The 15,878-nt window shown below is 39.7% G+C and overlaps 1 long non-coding RNA gene across 3 annotated transcripts in view; it reads right to left on the bottom strand.

Annotated features, from left to right (window-relative positions):
* Positions 1 to 5,849: 5,849 nt before the first annotated feature.
* The window catches only part of LOC132772782 (uncharacterized), a 66,056-nt gene continuing 56,027 nt past the window's right edge, over positions 5,850 to 15,878 (bottom strand). For all 3 annotated transcript variants that reach the window (XR_009631269.2, XR_009631270.2, XR_009631268.2), the window contains 2 exons: positions 6,912 to 6,962; positions 5,850 to 6,201 (listed from right to left, as the gene is read on the bottom strand). This is a non-coding gene — a long non-coding RNA (uncharacterized lncRNA). The remainder of the gene's footprint in view (positions 6,202 to 6,911; positions 6,963 to 15,878) is intronic.

Raw genomic sequence — 15,878 nt, 5'->3', positions numbered from 1 at the left:
CAGGATTTTTTTATTTCTTTTTGACAGATATTCTGGCAACCTACTGTTGGCACATTCCCTTGACTGCTCTTCTGGCTCCTTCTTACTTTGATTGCTACTAGGTTATCAATCTGATCTGTCTCCTGATCTCAGTTTGAAGTCTTGAGTTTCTCCTTTACTTGGTGTTTTGAACTATCACTCACCTGCTGTCTCTGTGCCCCAACCCCATCCTAATTCTGACTTCCTCTTGACATCTTCATGTCACTGTGTCTCATGTACTCCTTGGCTTACAGCCCTAAATCAAGGCAGTCTCTTTCTGTGTTTTAAGTTGTGAGGGTGGCTATTTTCTCAAGCCTTTCTGAAATTGGTATTATCACTCTGATATGGCTTTTCATAGTGATTCACTAAAACATTTTTCTTTTTCTTCTGTGTTTATGCTTTGGAAAGTTGTGAAAAATGAAACAACATCTGCATTGCACTGTAAGTTGCATTGGATAAAGCTATATACTGGTTGAGTCTTTCTTATCTGGAAATTCAAAATCCGAAACTCTCTGAAAAACGAAACTTTTTCCCACCTGTTGTCAATGTCTACCTTTGGAGAAAGCAAGCTAATCACATGGGCAGTGTCCACTGAGTTTTATCTTAAGGCTCCCTGATAAGGGAAAGATACCCCCCCCCCCCCCGTAAACAGCAAACATTCCAGATGCTTGCAATCTTTCCTTCTGCCTTACCAACAGAGGTGGTCCTAGGTAATTTTCAACTGTAAGCAAACAGTATTTTGCCTCCCCCCCCCCCCCAATCACTGATATATATTTTCTGTTCATTGTGGGAGTTCTGTGTGCCATATTTGGTTTAATTCCATCATTGATGGAGTTCAGAATGCTCTTTGATTGTAGGTGAACTATACATCCCAGTAACTACAACTCGCATATGTCAAGATCTATTTTTCCCCAAGAGCGCCTCAAGAGCGCCCCTAGGCAAAATCAACTATACTGCAAATGCTTACTTTGCATAATGGGTTGAGCCGCCCTTGCTTACCAAGGGCAGCACACAGCACGGCAGGCACCCTAGATATGCCTGTATGGGAGAGCACAGATCAGACTCATTGATACCATTTGTAAACAGCCCTGAGAGAATGAAAAAGTCTTTCAGGGGGGCATTTGCTAAAAGGGTGAAAAGCAAGCTGACTGACCTTGTATAAAAATTCAGTAAGCACTGAAATGTGGCTAGCCCCCCATTGCCTCTATATTATCTTCCCTGTTTATATATATATATATATATATATATATATATATATATATATCAAAATCTGGGGTGAAAATTTTTAAAAAAACTTCTAAAATATTTCAGATGGGGAGACTCAACTCATAGATTACTTAGCATAACTATATCTGCCAGTTACATGTCACTGTGGAAGAACATACAGGTCAAGAATAGGGCTCCACAGTCACCTATGTACCCACCACCAAGACACAATGCTTGGAAGACCATCATACTTGGACAATGAGGGATCACCTAAGTAAATAAGTATCTGCCAGTTATCTTATCCACTATAAGAGTTAAAAGAATATAAGATCTTTTTTAATTATAAAAGCATTTCTCAAGCAGCTATAGGATATGTGCATCCATCATCATTTTGCTACATAAAACATTACAAAAGTGGACTTTGATTCAGACAAGGCAACTTTTCTTCAATGTCCTATATTTAAATAATTCTGTGTTGCTCTAAGAAAATCCAAGCCCCAGAATTGATTTTGGTAGCACATAAGGTTCAGTTATGAAGGTGAAGGATTTATTAACCAGTGGTATCTGCTATATCAGCAGACAATAACTGCAGTATATACATTTATGATTGATCACAATGCTGATACAGAGATTTTTGGGGAAAGTGTAGGATAGTGAGTGCCTCAATGTTCTTTTCCAGTGTGAAATTCCCCATCCTTTGACCATTTATGGGATAGAAATTAGTATAATAGAGGTACAAGCAGAATTGGGGCCAGAAGGATTAGGAATATATAATATTTCTTTTCTTTATGGAATGCATTCATGCTACAGATCATGAGTAATTGTGTCTTGAAAGTAATGGGGAAAAGTAACACAGACTTCCTATCCATTCAGATATCATGATGTGTAGTGCACCCACTGAGGTATGGAGAAGAAAATTCTTTGTTGCACTGTATTGTAAATTTTGGACTCATACTACAAATGCATGAAATTGGTTCTCAGTTTTAAGATGGGTAGCTGCCAATTATGAAGTGCTTTGGGGCCTCAGTCCAGATATATGATCCACAGGATACCCATTATCTGCCCATGCCCGGCTGCTCAACAGATAATGGGCAGCCTGCTGTGCTCATCTCTGGATTATCTGCACATGCTTAACTTCAGCACCAGTCACCCATGTAGTGGAATGATTTAGTCATCTTTAAAGTCAAGGACCCAATTTCCTCAATGTAGAATGTGATATATATATATATATATATATATATATATATATATCTCCATTTTGCCATGAAAAGGTGGATCCTGCAGAGAATTATTAAAAGAGGAAAGCACATCATAGTGACATAAAAACTTCCATGCTGACTTTGGGTGAGACAAGATATATTTTAAAATGTGTGTTACATTAATAAAAGATTAACTTAATATGCCAATTATCTCTTCAGTGTAAAACTTCTCTCCCCACACACTCAACCCTCCACTTACATTCAGAAATGGTGGAATTTGGGGAACTATTTTAACAGTTTGATCCTTTTAAATATTTTATGTGAAAAAGAAAACTTGACACAAAGGAAACTCTGCGTTTGCTTAAAATTAGTTCACCTTTTCTCTGTTTAATGCATTCTCCTATTATATTTGCTTCAGAAAAAGTTTTCTTTTTTAAACCAAAAAAGTAAGATCTCAAATAAGACATTTAAAAAAAAGATATTCCATTTGATATAAATGGGTCCCTTTATAAATGAAACAATTCTCTTTTACATATCATTGACCAAGACAATTTTAACTGCCGCTCAAGCATATTTAACAGTCCATCAAGCCAAATATAGTTCTCCCATCATTATGTAGTACCCCATTAGGGACCTTTTGATACTACATTATATGGTCAGTGTAGATTCATATAGTCCAGGCTAACTGCATTGAACTGCATGACATGAGTCTACTCTTATACGGCAATGGAGATAACAACAACAGCAGCAGCAACAACAATAATAATAAACAACTTTATTTATACCCCGCCACCATCTCCCTCAACGGGGACTCGGGGCGGCTTACATGAGGCCAAGCCTGAACAACAGATTACAGCAAAATAAAACCAAAAACACTAAGCAACAAACAATAGCATCATAATTACATGAAAACAGATGAATACATTAAGCAATATAAAATTACAATAAACACAATCACAATGACAATGGGCAGGCCGCATGTGCAGGATAAAATGTTAAAAACTCAGGGTGAGATAACGGAGGAACAGGTTATTTGCAAAGGAGAGCTCATAAAAATGGGGTTTTAGAACCAAACTTTCCCACAAGTGGGGGATGTGTACTCCAGTGACAGAAACATTGAGAGGAGCAGTAGTGTGAGGTTGTAGTGTGAGGTTATGTACCTACTCACCAAAGGTGCAGTGAAAGAGCCAGGTTTTAAGGTTCTTTTTAAAGGTTTCTAAGGTAGGGGCTTTCCTAATCTCTCCGGGTAATGACTTCCAGAGTCGGGGGGGGGGGCACCGAGGAGAAGGCTCTCTCCCTTGAGCCCACAAGATAGGCCTGTGAAACTGGTAGGGGCGAAAGGAGGGCCTCCCCCGGAGATCGAAGGGCCCGGGCTGGTTCATGGAGGGAGATACGGTCAAGAATGTAGGCGGTCCCAAACTGTTTAGGGATGAAGCCATAGGCTGGATCTATACTACCATACAATGCAATTTCAGAATGCAGATTAGCGACATTGAACTAGATTATATGTCAGTGTCTATCCAGCCTTAAATTCAGATGGAGATACAAGGATATTGTTTGCACTACAGATATAGCCCTTTGAGACCACTTTAGGTGCATTCCACAGAGCCATAGGGTTTATAGTTCAGCACCCTGGCAAGCAATTCTAAATACCTCATAACATTCCATAGACCTTTTCACAGTGTACAATGAAAGTGCTATTATTCCACTTTAACTACCATGGGATTATCCTGTGGAATTCTAGGGTTTGTTGCTTGATGAGGCACCAAACTTCTCTGGGTGAGAATACTGGACACTAGGCCTGGGTAACAACGGAAAAATTTGTTTCTAAAATCGATTTGTATTTGGGGTTTTTTTTTGTTTTGATATTTAAAATAATTACAAAATTTTCCTTTTAAAAAGTTCGATATTTACGAAATTTCGTAAATGGTAAAAAATTAACGAATTGATTTCCGAAACAATAACGAATCGATTCGTTAATGGCGGATGCGATTGCGAAATACGCTAAAAAACTTCCAAAACCTTCTGAAGCTTCCCTCTCCCTCTGTTGTTGACTGTTGGTGTGATATTATAATTTTTTTTCACTAATTAAACCATAAAACTGGCCCAGACATGCGGAAGTAATAACGAAACGACCTCAAAACAATAACGAAACGAATACAATATCGAAATACGAAGCATTTACAAAATGTTTTTGAAAATTCGTTTTTTTAAATAATTGCTCCAGAATGGTTCGTTATCGTTTTGTAATTGAAAAAAATTAACGAATTATTAACGAATTACGAATTAACGAAATGAAACCGCCCAGCCCTACTGGACACCCTTCCTCTAAACTAAATATCTCAGGATTCCAGAAGATGAAACCATGTTAATTAAAGTGGGAACATAGCATGACTACCTTTTTGCATGAAAGGGGCCCACGTTTCTATCAATGACTGGTGGTGAGCATTTGGCTTGGTGGGTCAATTGGTGAGAACAAGAATCCCTATAAAGGTTTGCCATGGATTCTGACCATCTTTATGTTGGGAATCTCTTTTTGATAATATTTGAAGGCCTAATAATCACACAGTGCATCACTGATACTGGTAAGTCCGGGGGTGGGGAAGGAAGGTGCAGTTTAACATAACCATGGTAAGTAAGGTTTCATGGGGAGATGGCCCTTTTCCTTGAGCTAGATGTGAGAGAAAATGTCCTCTTGATATGGAGCAATTTAGAGCAGTTCATAGATAGTGAGATCTGGACCACGGATATTGAGATCCAGAAACGCAGATAACAAGATCTAACATGTAGATAGTGAGTTTCAGCACCAAGCTGCAGAGTCTGTGCCCGACAAGACTCAAAGCTAAAGCCCACTGTTACCTAATCAAAGGAGTCTCACCAGTTGAAGCAGAAGCCACCAAGGAAATTTATTCAATCAGGACAGAAAAGATAACACCCAGTGGTAAGCTGGTCAAATAAGCTGACATGCATTGTACATTTCAGTCTTTTGTTTTTTGCAATGTATCATCTGGAGCTGGCGGCTGCTGCAAGTCTTCCTCCGGCAAGCCATTGGTACTCTGGGCTCCCAGTTAGCAAGGTCCAAATTTCCCACCATGGTCCAAAAGAAGATTTTGCTGAAGGGGGTGGGTGGGTCTTGGACTGACATCACTCTTAAGTAGGCAGGTCCCCAAAGCATGTAGTAAATAAATCATATATCTATGGGCCTTGCTGAACAGTGGAAATATTTACCCTGATGCCAGTATCTAGACAGCAGTCTAGCAGAGCTCTTTGGAATTAACTGTCATTTCCAATTGGTCTTCAGTGACATTCAAATGTCCAAAGTAGTCCAAGATAGTTATCAAAGCATAAAAGAAGTTATGTACTGCCCAGGCCCATAGCCAGGATTTTGATTTGGGGGGGGGGGGGGTGCTGAGTTTGATTGGGGGGGGGCTGAGTTTGATTCAAAGGGGGGGGGGCTGAGGTTCTACCCTAACAAACCTTTTGTATCATTATCCCAATAGCCCCATGCATATGGGATATATTGAGCATGGTGATCAGATCATGATCTGAATAAATGTAACAGTTTAAATAATGTACCAGTAAGGCCTTCTCGTGGACCACCCTGAGAATTTTAAGGGGGGGGGGGTAAAACCCCTCAAGCCCCCCCCCCTTCCCGGCTACATGCCTGGTACTGCCAGTCTATCTTTTTGCTTCTCCAAAGCATCTGTATTTGCTAGGAATTATATACATCCTGCTCGCTGTCTTTTGCCCCAGATGGCTAGAATGTGATGTCTGTTCCCTGAAAAAAAGAAGGAAAAACAGTATAATAAAATCCACCAACTTCTACAGGCCAGGTATTATGGTTCTCTAAACAGTATGAGACTAAAATTCACATAATCTCTAGTTAGCATAGCCAATGATAGGAATTTCAGTTCAACAACTGACAGCTTTGTCAGTATATATGCTATGTTTCAATGCTATAGAATTGTGCAATTTGTATCTTGATGATGCACCAGTAGTCTTTGGCAGAGAAAATGAAAGACCTTGTAAAAGTACTGTACAGCTGCCATGATACCATAACATTGAATGGTGTCAAGCTGCATTAATACTACAGTGTAAATGCACCCTTAGTCTCCTATACCTGCTAACTTTGATAGGGATTTTTTAAATAATATATGTTCAGCTTGTCAGAAGTGCTTACAATGTGATATAGTTAATTTAGAAGTACACTGCTATTTAGAAGTATACTGACATAATATAGTTGAAGTAAGACATTACATTATTTCATGTGAGACAGAAAGAGGGAATGATGAAAAAACCATAATAGCTAGGTTAAATTCAGGCTCTCCTTTCTCACTACTTTAATCATGAAAAATGCCTCAGGCTGACAGAAAGGCAGGCATCAGCATTGCTTAGTGAGAGGAGCTTAGGTCTGTCAGCCTTCTTATCTTGTTCAGGTGATAGCTATTATCTTGAAACATAAACATTAAAATAGAACTATAATCCTACCTTAGTCCTCTAGATGATCTCCAGTTGCTTTTCAGCTATGAAAGGATTTCCCTGATCACAGACAAATATACTATTAGTAGAAATACAAGAATTTGAAAAGACGGATAAAATTTCATGTAACACTAGGGATAAGAATTAATAGAGGATACGAATGAAAATTTAGCTATTGCCTGGAGATGTATTGCATATCCCCATTTCATAAGCCAATCATGTTGGTGGGCTGATATTTTAATACAGTTTATCAATTACTTATCTAAATATATTCTAATACAATTAAAAAAACTTGATTAAGTTTGATCATTACACCATGGTTTTTTGAACAACTTCAAGGTTCATACATGCAGAGCATAGCAAAAATACTTGAAAAGTGTTAATCTTCCTTCCCTCCTTGGCTTTCTTTCTCATTCTTAAGCATGATTTTTAAGTAATGAGAAACAATATCACTACTTTGACGATTTTAGCATCTTATTTGTCGTGTCAGAGCAACCAATCCATTATATTGAATTTCTAACAGAACAAAGCAAACAAACAAACAGACAAATATAAAACGTGTGAGTTTGGTAGTTGGTTAAATGTCCTTTGACCAGTATCTGGCCACTTGGAGTGCTTCCAGTGTTGCTGCAAGAAGGTCCTCCATTGTGCATGTAGCAGGGCTCAGGTTGCATTGCAGCAGGTGGTCAGTGGTTTGCTCTTCTCCACACTCGCATGTCGAGGATTCCACTTTGTAGCCCCATTTCTGAAGGTTGGCTCTGCATCTCGTGGTGCCAGAGCGCAGTCTGTTCAGTGCCTTCCAAGTCGCCCAGTCTTCTGTGTGCCCAGGAGGGAGTCTTTCATTTGGTATCAGCCATTGGTTGAGGTACTGGGTTTGAGCCTGCCACTTTTGGACTCTCACTTGCTGAGGTGTTCCAGCAAGTGTCTCTGTAGATCTTAGAAAACTATTTCTAGATTTAAGTCATTGACGTGCTGGCTGATACCCAAACAGGGGATGAGCTGGAGATGTTTCTGCCTTGGTCCTTTCACTATTGGCTGCTACTTCCTGGTGGATGTCAGGTGGTGCAATACCGGCTAAGCAGTGTAATTTCTCCAGTGGTGTAGGGCGCAGACACCCCGTGATAATGCAGCATGTCTCATTAAGAGCCACATCCACTGTTTTAGTGTGGTGAGATGTGTTCCACACTGGGCATGCATACTCAGCAGCAGAGTAGCACAGTGCAAAGGCAGATGTCTTCACTGTATCTGGTTGTGATCCCCAGGTTGTGCCAGTCAGCTTTCGTATGATATTGTTTCTGGCACCCACTTTTTGCTTGATGTTCAGGCAGTGCTTCTTGTAGCATCAAGAGCATACATATGGCAATTCTTTGATGAACAAGTTAAATTTACTCCAAACTCTTGTTTTGAGAGATGGTCATTTCACCTTATTGGCCATCTGATGACCTTTCCTATATTTTTGAATTGGGGAGGGGGAACGGAGATAAATCAAAAGTAATGAGGGATACATTACAAAGAAATATTGCAATGTGCAACCTTTTTAATGTGACTTTTCTAACTTCTTAGCATGCATTGCTTACCTCATTCCTCCTTCATCCTCACATTAAAACTAATTAGTCCCTAATTTTCTTCATGAAGTAATCAATGAGCAATTTTAGGTTTTCCTCACATTTCAAAAGTTGTTCCAAAATAATGCTGCTCTCAAAGCCGTTTCACAAACTTCAAGAAACTGCACATTTTTATCATGTTTCATACTTCATGCAATAAAATCATTTGCATAAAACATAATAATAATAATAATAATAATAATAATAATAATAATAATAATAATAATTCATGGGGGTTGACCATATCCGTGATGGAATGTCTTATGCTGGAGCAACCAAAGTGGATTACAAAAAGTTTGCTGACAGGAAGAGGGCAGAGGAACCAATTTTAAAGTGGGGGATTTGGTTTACTTGTCCACCAAGTTTTTGAGGACCACTCAACCATCTCGGAGGTTAGCTCTGAGATTCATTGCCCCTTTCCTGTTTCAGGGATTGGTAACCTTGTGGCTGTCCACCTGAAGTTACTGCATACTTACTCTTTTCCATTGCAGCCTACTCAAGCCTGCATGTACCATGTCGTGATGGAGGCTGCTTGAGGACAAGTCCATCCCTTTTATGGTGGGGCTCATGCACATGTCAACATTTCTAACACTTTTGACTCTCAGAAATATCATGGGAAAGCCCAGTATTTTGTGAAATGGACAGCCCACATGCTTCATCCTGAGTAGGTCAATGCTGATCACGTACATGTGCCCAGACTAAAGAGACTGTTTCATCAAAACTACCCACACAAGTCTAGTGGCTAATTTTGTCTCTCTTGTTTTGTTTGTTGCTGTCTCTCTTTTCTGCAGGTGGCAGCATATTTCCAGGAGGGGAGTAATGTCAGGAAGCTGATTCAGGCATGAGAATTGACTGAATAGTTACCCTGACATGAATGTCCAAAGACTGTAGGAAGGGAGGCAGAGAACCAAGGAGGGGAATTGGGCATCTGACCTAGGTTGTTATGGGAATGGATGAGCTGGGGATTTTTAAAAGTAACCTGATTTGGAGAGGGTGAGCTTCAAAAAGTATATAGTGAGAGGTTTGAAATATATTAGAATTAGCTTTTTTTGCATCCTTACAAGTAGGAAAATAAAGCCCTGCTTCCAGTAATTGTGAGTGGTGTTTTCATTGGATCTTCCACTGCCCTATATCCCATGATCTGATCCCAGATTATCTGCTTATGCCAGATTATCTGGCAGCGTTAGCTCATATTGTCCAGTTCAAAGCAGATCATATGGGATCAGAGCCTGGGATATAGGATAGCATAATTCCAGCTTCAGACCCCATTTAAAATCCATATAAAATCCATATAAAATCCAAATTATCTTATCTGAATTTGATTGTATGGCAGTGCAGACTCCTATAATCCAGTTCAAAGCAGGTAATGTGGATTATCTGCTTTGATAATCTGGATTGTATGGCAGTATAGATCCAGCCTCATTGTGTCAAAACACCTTTTTATTGCAGAGAAGGCAAACTACAAACATGATTACACCTCTATTTGAATACAGCCAAGATCAGAAAGCTGGTGAGTAAGAGAATGAGCTGCTATTTATGGTGGCCTCATCTTTAATCTTACTTTTGACTAGGTGGTTTTAGTCAAGATCCACTCTTTCAGCATTAGCTCTTCCCATCCAAAATAGGGATGTTATTCATATTGTTTTATTGGCACCAAACCTTGTTTGGAGTGCAGGGGCTTGTAGAAACTGATTTACTTTATTGCAAAAAAAAAACAAAAAAAAAACCAGACATTTTGCAAATAGTAAGGAAAGGGTTACAATACAACGGGCATTCATATGAGTGCAAGGAATCACCCGAGAAACTGTGTAGTTACCTGGTTTTTTTTTAAAAAAAGACATAAATGAAAGGAAGCTAACTGAATAAAAGTGACAAGTTATAGCTCTACAACCAGAGATTATCTCTATGTTCTCATCAGAGTTCAATGACTCACACTTTGGGAATGGGGAAGGGAAGTGGAAGAAAGAGACATCCACATCATGTCCATATCCCAAATTCACTGCAGGAGCACATTTGATGTTTTGCACCACTACCAACACTGGAAGAAAGTGTTTTCTGCAGGCTATTAACAAGAATGCCCCATGCGTAGAAAGGGATAGCCTAACAATCACTTGAGCACTGGTTTAAAATGAGATTGAGATGACACCATGCAATCAGGAGTATTTACAATCATGGTTAGGAAGCTGTGAATACATGCCTAAACCCTCATGCAATAATCTCCTAATGAACCGCTTCAGAAGAAGGGGGAAGTGACCTCTGCAGGCAGGAAGAAAACAAAAAGGTTTGAGCACAGAGATAAAATAGAGAAACAAAGGGGTGATACAACTATGCAGGCATGCTCTCTAGACCTCCCTTTGTCACTAATTATGCTGTACAAGCATTGATGCCTCTTAACTTCCAACAATTAGTCTTAATAATCTTTATCAACTAACATACTTAATCAAAGGCTTATTCTAGCACTCTACATCCATTTTTACAAGCAATCTATCCTAATAAAAAGATCTCAGATAATACATTATTTCCTCTTTATAATAAGGCAGCCCTCCCATCTTTTTCTAACCTACCTAATACCTCTTCTCATTATCTACTGTTCTAGCAAAGCTACAAACCAAATGTGTATATGAGTATCATTAATCTCCTTTCATATGAATCAATCTGGTTTATATTCAACATTTCATATAATTTCACATTTTTCAGACCTTTTAAAATTTGATATGATAAAATATTATTTCCCAAGATAAATCCAATATCCCACATCAGATGTTAAAATAACCCGTTATCTTTAAAGCAGTAGAAGACAAGCATTTGACTCTTATAATATTTAAATCTGTATTGTTGAAGGCTTTCATGGCCCAAATCACTAGGTTGTTGTAGGTTTTTTGGGCTGTATGGCCATGTTCTAGAAGCATTATCTCCTGATGTTTCACCTGCATCTATGGTAGTCATCCTCAGAGGTCGTGAGGTCACAACCTACAATAACCCATATTTTGATCTCACATAAAATTACAAAAACTCAGCCCCTATACTAAAAAGTCCTGAGATAAATCAAGTATCTCATAGGCCATGCCCACCCACATCCTGTACACCCTGTGCATTTTCACATCTTTTTCCACTCCCTAGGAAGAATAACCCCCTTCTCCATTCTTGCTACTTTTGTTATTTCTTTAACTTATGACATGCAAATATCCTCCCTGCTTTAAAGCATCTTTGATATTGCAAAATGCATCTGAGAAAGAGAACTTAGTCTATAGAAATGTATGCTACCAATTCCTTCCTCGCAGTTAGTCTCTAAAGTGCCGTAAGATTCCTTCTTTAAACATTATCATCTTTAATTCAAATGAATCAAGAAGTAATTTAAATTTTGTAAATATGGTAGCTCTGTGAAGTCAAAGTCTTTGCTGGTTGTTTTGTTATACCAGCAAATACAACATATTCAAACTGATGTCCATTACCATTAAATTTTTCAGCCTTTAAAGATAATCCACCATATTTCCATTTTTCCACCAAAGATATAAAAAAAGTGTCAAATTTCAAGTTTTACTGTTATTAAACCCTTCACCCATTCACTAAATTCATCACCACCTGGATAAGTTTTTTAGGCGCATAGTATGATCTTGAAATAGTCCTTACAGTCTCTCTTCTCAAGTCTTACAGTCCAAAAAAGAAAGCAAACCTACCAAGGTTATGTTGTCACTACAGAACTGAAGTTTCTATTAATTACAGTCAGTAAACCTCTTTTACAGGAAATGTTCATTCATTTCATTTTTCAGGTAATGATTAATGAGACTTTTGGTCATTTTCTGTTCCAGATAATATTTCTATGCAGTCTATGGAGATATTTCCATACAGAGCACATTGTAGCAGTCATAACACTTTGACCAGAGTTTACTTTGAAAGTTAGAAATATGAGTTTGATATAGACTTGGGCTGCATTCACACTGAAGAATTAATATAGTTTAACACCCCATGGCTCAGCGCAGTAGAATCATGAGAATTGTAATTCTGTGCCAAAGAGTTCTTGTGCCTCATCTAATTACCTCTCTTATGATTCCATAACATTGAACTACAGAAGTTTAAAAAAATGCTGAATTGTAATACTTCTATAGTGTAGATACAATGCTAGTTCTATTTAGAGTAGATCCTTAAAATGAGTTGGATTTACTTTAGTTTAGATTAACAAGACATTTTTTTCAGTAGATCTAAGTTTGAATGCAATGCATTATGTTTACAAGTAAATTCAAGACCAGAATTGATGAAGCATGCAACTTATAATAAATTGTTTAGAATGAAAAGGTTGTAGCAAATGCCAAAAAAGCAAATCCACAGTCCTAGTTGTTCTAATATGAAAGCAATGTGCTTACAATGAAAAGGTATTGACCATAAAGAAAAACATAAACAGAAGAAATCATTTTTTTTAAAAAAAATGATCAAAGTTGTAATACAAAACAGGAAGAAATAGGAAGCCCAGAAACAGAATTATCCAGATAAGAAACCCGTCGCATAAATTATTCAGCAACAAGCAGCTGCTGAATAGTTTCAGGCCAAGGTATTCATGCTACTTTCTGGAAAATATACACATTCATAGTCCTAACTTTTTTTTTGACAAAGTGACAATTTAAACATGGAACTGTAGGGAGTTACAAGCATAATGGTATAGATATTAGTACTTTAAGAATGTGGTCTTTTAGGATTAATCTTAAATTGAAATTTGTTGAGTTGCAACCACTGTTTGAAATACTGTAATGCTGTAGTACTAACCAGCCTCATATGTCCCATATCTGGAGAGTGATTAATTTGTGTGGTTGAAATGCATGGTTGAAATGTGCATTTGTGCATACTACTTCATCCAACCAGTTTGCTCGATGGAATGAAAATGTTGTTTGTTATCATTCAATACCCATTGTAACTCAATTTAGGTAAGCTGGAAATACAAAGTAAAGGTATTCTTCTGTTTTGTAGATGTCTATGTTGCTTATAGATGTACATGTTGTCAGGCTGTCAAACACTAATGATTGTGCACTCCTCAAAAGGAGAACATGAAAAGGGAGGAGAAGGCAGCGGCAACAGCAACAGCAACTATAGATTGATACCTGGCTGTGAGTTGAAATTTTCAGTCTCAAAGGGATACTACAGCTGAAAAGCTCAGGTTTAGTTCAGGTAACTAAGACAAAAAAAAATACAGAAACACTTATTTGAGCCCCAAGGGAGCTGATCCTCATCGGAATACACCACACTCATATATTTACAAATATCTGACTTTCCTTGTACCAAAATGACTTATCTTGGTCCTTTCTTTTCTAAAGACAAAGACCAGGGAAAGGGTCAACCCTATCATGCAATAGAGGACTGTTCCACATAGATACTATGATGCAATTTGAAGTCAGCTTGAGATCAGGGTATCCACAAACGTACACTCCAATATGTGCTTCAGTGTGTATTAAGCAAAAACAACACATAGAAAAAATGACCAGAAAGTAGCCAGAAATCCCATGCAGGGTTCAAATCTGAGACTGAAATATGTGAAGCACTTCTCATGGTAACTACTGGCACTGACATACTTTCAAAAACCCAAAAACACAGCTTGCCAGAGAAAAGGTTACTCCTGTGGGAGAGGACATCTGTAACAGAGATCAACGTTCACTTGGGCAGGGTGGACAAAGCAATCCCACCGCTGCCACCAGTATAACGAGGATCAACGACAATCTTGGGCAGGGGGGACAGCAATCCCAACCACTGCCCACCAGCGTGAAAATGTTAACGTTCAGCTGGACACTACTTTAATGACGATAAACAACTATGACAAGGGGGAAAGACTCTCTTATCCCACCTCAGTAATATTATTCAGTGACCAACTACGTTAACGATGTTAATTGCCGATGTAATTGATAGATTCGCCGCCGCCACCTCAATTAATGTCTGAGGAAAACATAAGTGTGAATGTGAAATAGGTAAAGTATATTCAAGCCCTTAGTTCTTCTTTGATAACTGCTTCTTTCGCTGACTGGACTGGAACTAAGTTGTCTTTAGGCTAGCTGAGATCTAATTAGTGTGCAGACCGAGGCAGACAGTAGTTTAAAGATGAAATAAGCAACAGGTTTATTGAAACTTGGTGAACAAATCAACTCTTAACAAGCGGTACAAAAGCGTATTGCTGTTACTTGAGGCTTAGCTGGTAGTCTTCTCTTAAGACTTTAACTTTTGTTCCCTGTGAGTTCCTTGTTTCACACTGTTCACTAACTCTGACACAGTGTGTCCCTGAGAACAGCCCCACTGACTGCCTCACAGAGCAAACCAGGCTTTCCTTCACTAACCCTACTCTGTACAGTGTTTCAGGAACCTCTGCCTATCCTATGCTCTAATCCCAAGGTTCACTTCAAAAGTTTTCCCTGTCTAAATTCCTCTCAGCTCCCTCTTCCTAAAGTACTACTACATAGGCCTGTTTGATCAAGAAAAAATTTGTTTCTAAATTCGATTCTTAATTGGGGTGTTTTTTTGTTTCGATATTAAAAATATTTACAAAACTTACCAAAAAAATGTTTTGTTATTTACGAATTTTCGTTATTATTTACAAAACATTTTAGAAAAAAAATTTTTCTTGATCAAACAGGCTAAGTGTGAATGTTGCAGTAATGGTCACCAATGGCTTTCTCCCACCCTGGACATTCCATAGTATTAGAGAGATGATATATAACTCACCATTAGTTTCCAACAGACCTCTGAGGATGCCTGCCATAGATGTGGGCAAAATGTCAGGAGAGAATGCTTCTGGAACATGGTATACAGCCCTGAAAAGTCACACAAGCCGGATGGCGCGCGGAGGCCGCTTGTGAGCGCGCGCGCGCCATCCAATGGGCTCCGGTTCCTGCGCCCCCCCTCCTCCTCCTCCTCCTCCTCCCAGGAGGAGGAGGAGGGGGGGCGCAGGAACCGGAGCCGGATGGCGCGCGGAGGCCGCTTGGATGGCGCGCGCGCTCACAAGCGGCCTCCGCGCGCCATCCGGCTCCGGTTCCTGCGCCCTCCCTCCTCCTCCTCCTGGGAGGAGGAGGAGGAGGAGGAGGAGGAGGGGGGGCGCAGGAACCGGAGCCGGATGGCGCGCGGAGGCCGCTTGTGAGCGCGCGCGCGCCATCCAATGGGCTCCGGCTTCTGCGCCCCCCTCCTCCTCCTCCTCCTCCTCCTCCTCCCAGATGGGAGGAGGAGGAGGAGGAGGAGGAGGGGGGCGCAGGAGCCAGAGCCGGATGGCGCGCGGAGGCCGCTTGTGAGCGCGCGCGCGCCATCCAATGGGTTCCGGCTTCTGCGCCCCCCTCCTCCTCCTCCTCCTCCTCCTCCCAGATGGGAGGAGGAGGAGGAGGAGGAGGAGGAGGAGGAGGAGGGGGGC

This window comes from Anolis sagrei, chromosome 4, assembly GCF_037176765.1.
Source record: "Anolis sagrei isolate rAnoSag1 chromosome 4, rAnoSag1.mat, whole genome shotgun sequence".
NCBI classification, from domain to species: Eukaryota; Metazoa; Chordata; class Lepidosauria; order Squamata; family Dactyloidae; genus Anolis; species Anolis sagrei.
The sequence above is the reverse complement of the archived record's forward strand: the minus strand, read 5'-3'. Positions and strand labels throughout refer to the sequence as shown.